At 25.2% G+C, this 4,339-nt stretch overlaps 1 long non-coding RNA gene across 1 annotated transcript; it reads left to right on the plus strand.

Moving 5' to 3' along the window:
- The first annotated feature begins 1,586 nt into the window (after positions 1–1,586).
- On the plus strand, positions 1,587–2,690 carry LOC135922175 (uncharacterized). Its single transcript, XR_010570765.1, has 5 exons — positions 1,587–1,672; positions 1,714–1,805; positions 1,850–1,935; positions 2,007–2,151; positions 2,191–2,690. It is a non-coding gene; the product is annotated as an uncharacterized LOC135922175 (long non-coding RNA).
- The last annotated feature ends 1,649 nt before the right edge of the window (positions 2,691–4,339 follow it).

The following is a 4,339-nucleotide window of genomic DNA, read 5'->3' on the forward strand; positions in this document are numbered from 1 at the left end:
TTTTTTAGGTTTTTGTCTTAAAATTATCCTTATTTAGATAAAAATATATTTCTTCTTTTTTTGTACATATTTTCATTCATTATTTTATAAAATTGTATATAAGTACATATTCCACAGAAACAGAAAATAATATATGAAAAAATAAAGATGTTTTTTTCATATAATAAAAAGAAAGAATAAAAATTTTAATATTAATAAACCACCTTTCCATGCGGACCCCATCTTCTATAATAATAAAAAATATTTCATTTATTTTAATTAAATGATAATATTAATTATTTTATACAATACAAGTATCATATCCTGTTTAAATAAAAAAATGGATTACCATAAGAGTAATATAACATAACGCTAATTTATATTGTACATATAAATATTTAAAAGAAAAAAAATATTTGAAAAGGAAAGAAAACTTAAAAAAAAAAAAATATTTAGGTTAGGTCAGCATTAAAATTTATCATAAGCACTAGTGATGCAAAATCACTAGACCCAATCCGACCAAAATGGCTTGTCAAGTTTATAGCCTAAAAAGTCGGTTCAGCCTTAGAACACGAGCCGAAAAATTCGGTTCATCCTTAGAACGCTTCAGCTCAACCTGGAACACGAGCCAAAATAATTGGCTCAACCTTGGCGATCGAGCCGAAAAAATTGGAGGGGTTCGCCTTAAATTCTAAATCTGTGTATTATCGCTCAAAATTGGAACTTAATAAATAATTATACTTTATATTATATTTGACTATTGAAAAATAAGGATGGGATATTGTTAATGATAGGTCTAAAATTAATTACGCAATTTGGTGATCAGGCTTGTTCTGAGCACGAACCATGAGCTCAGCGCAAAATATTGATATGGGCATATATTTTGATTGTAATCATAATTATTATTCTAAGTGTGCTTATCTAGGTAGTAATATTTAAAGATTTCCATTTAAATTTTTTGACGAATATATCAAAATTCTTTGGCTTTGTTGATAAAATGCCGAATTTGGGGGTCAAGATTTTTTAAAAAAAATATAGGTTAATGTCAAAAAATAGCTATTTGTGGAAGTGACTATTGGAATATAAAGGAAGTTGTTGAAATTTTTGAATTATCGATCTTTTAGGTTAAGAGGATTATAAGGTCTACAAAACTTAATCTACCAACCCGTGGGTTGGGAAATTCTTTATTTTCGGGTAATAAATCATGGTTTGATTATATATTATTTCACAATTTCATTTATTTCCCAAAAATAACATCCTAATTAATAAATTTTTTTAATTTATTTTTCTTTTCATCATAATATATTAAAAGTCTTAATTAATTGTTAAGCCTTTTTTAATTTCAAGTGATATAGTAATAATATGATTTGTTGGATACATAAAACAAATTATTTGTTATTCAATATTCGATTCGGTTCGTATTTTACGAATACGAATAACACAATTATTCTATTTGAAAATTCTAATAAGGAAAACTATTCGTAGAATAATTTTTTCATATTATTCAGATTATTCGACTAAAATAATTTATAGTATTAATAAATATTAAAAAATAATCATATATTATCATTAATAATTATATGAAATTTCATATTTAGTAAAATTTCCTAGTGGAAAAATGAAGAAACATTTTATATTTCTAAAATTTATACGAACTGCATCTCAATGGATATATATGATATCAGGGAAAATGGCAAGATAAAAAAGACATGACGATTAACATAAATTATCTAGGTATAAAACTTAATTTACTTCTAACTACTGTTGCAACTGCGTCTGTTATATATCACAAATCAAATGGAATAGAAATAAATATCAATAAAGATGTTTTATTTTTATAATTTGGAACTTATAATCATTGCTTATCTAGATTATAATTATAACATGTTTACATCTGGCATCAAAAATTGAAGAAGAGTATATAAATATCAAAGATATAATTATGGTTTGTTACAAGTATTTATATTATATATAAATATAAACATTTTTATTATTGGTTAATGTCATAACTGTATTTACAACTCAAGTACTCTCTATCTAAGGAATAAAAATAAATATTCACAAACTTTATCTTCTGAAGAATATGAAAAATACATAGATGCTACAGCATTTTGTGAATGCATTATATTGATTAAATTAAAATTCTGTCTCACATTTACGCATCCTCATATAGTAATTAAACAATATGTTTATATTGTATGTTTTTACTAGTATTTCTTCTCTTTTTTAAAAATATTAATGGATTGGATTCCAAACAGTCAACAATTTGAAAATAAACTTTTAAATGACATTCAGATCCAATCTCTTCACATAAAAGTCTATAAAACAGCATTAAGATTTATGCAGGACATTTATAAATCGAATGAAATGGTGTCATTATTATACCCTAATGAAGATAAAGATAATAATATTGATCCTGCTATGTTTGCTCTATCCTTAATATATTTAACTTTTAAAATTTTAAACATGGAAAAAATCATGAAACCAAATATTCTAATCAATACCAATTTTAATAAATTAATATATTATAAACCTTGGTGGCAATTATTTATTGATATATCTGAACATCAGTTACTTATTATAAGTGAAAAAATTTTGGATTTATATGATTTTTGATCCATAATAATATAAGGGAATTATATGTAAATTATGAAAACTACATATTCAACAAAAAAACATAAATTTTTTGTTTATTTTTCATAATAGATAAAATTTTATAATAATTCACAAATTGGTTAATAAAGAAAGTATTATTGATATTTTAATTAAAATTCATGTAAAAACGAAACAAAATTTATATATTAAAATTACATGATTTAATGCTACCTTGATAGTTTATAAGCTTTAGCCTACTGAATTGTTTACTAAGTAAACAGTTTTATTTATCATAAGGTTTAATAAAATAGGAATTATTCTTGGTTTAATATTATATGACCTGGTCAGATGGATTAACCCAATTTGTTCATAAGCTGTAAAAGTAATATTATTTATTCCTGCACCCAAGAGAAAATTTTACATCCTTCCCTCCTTTATTAGGTAAATTTATATCGATGTGAAGGTAAAAATTTTACTATATTTAAGCCAATGTTTATATAAGTATATTAAGTAGACTAGAGATCTGTAAAATCTAGCTTATGTGTCTACCAGCAAAATGTAAAATCAAATTATTGTCCAGGTTAGAAAATTAAAAAAAAATTATAACCGGACAAATATAAAATTTAATTGGTTGGGAAATTTGTATATAAAAATTATCAAGCTGGACAATTTAGTCATAAAACAGGCAGGGTCTTGAAAATCTCTTATTTTTTGTAAAATTTTAATAGGCAATCATGGGTATTAAAATTTTATTGAATTTCAAGCTAATATTTTGATTGATACTATTTGGAAATACTCAATATTCTTATTTTTAGGGCTCTCTAAAACTAAACCAAATTATATATATAATAATTTCACAAAGAAATTAACCAAGTTATTTATAATATGATCTTACGAATTATCTAGAGAGCCATAGATGAGCGATATAAGTCTTAATTGACACTGGGAATTAGTTATTAAAAATGTAATGGCCAGAAATTATGTACAAAAATATTTAATGGAATGGGGTGGACTTTCATAAAACTCAAATGTGATCATCTTTTGCATAAAAAATTTACTCAAAATACCTACAAATATGTTATGGCATGAAAACTCCCCTTCTATTGTCCACCAATCATAGACTCCAAAAAAGATATCCAACAGGGTGAACCATTTGGTTCACACCTATTATGTCTTGGTATCCATGACCTTAAATCCAAATTTGGCTTGAATTTTAATATATGGTACCATGATGATGGACCATCTGCAGATCACTTTCTAAAATATTAGAAGTTTTAAACTTACTCAAATCTAATTCCAAAACATGAGACTTACTCTTAATCGTAAAAACCCTTTGCTTATAAAAGCCATACACAATTATCTTTTCGAAATTTGTTAAATAATTTTCTATTGTTTATTACCACTCTACCGACGCAAAAATTCGTGGTAAGCAATAAACCGCTGATTAGCTTGAAATATAACTTAAAAATTTCGTCAAAGACTTCTCACAATACCAGATCCAAATTTATGTCAGAGAAAAGCGCTCAGCTTAAATCATGCTATACCTTTGTTAATTAAAAAATATGATATAATTTATGAAAAAAAGTTAAGACGTTTAAATGATAATCAATTAGACGTTAAACGTAAGGAGGGTTTTTCACCCATTTTCTTGGCTTGTCGAAGAGTTCCTTTTGAGTGGAAAAAGGAAATCGATGAAGAATTAGATCAATGGGTTAAAGATGGCATCATCCAATTGAATATAGTGAGTGGACCACACCCTTGGTAC

Source organism: Gordionus sp. m RMFG-2023, chromosome 1 (genome assembly GCF_954871325.1).
Source record: "Gordionus sp. m RMFG-2023 chromosome 1, tfGorSpeb1-WG-v2, whole genome shotgun sequence".
In the NCBI taxonomy this organism is placed as follows: Eukaryota; Metazoa; Nematomorpha; class Gordioida; order Chordodea; family Parachordodidae; genus Gordionus; species Gordionus sp. m RMFG-2023.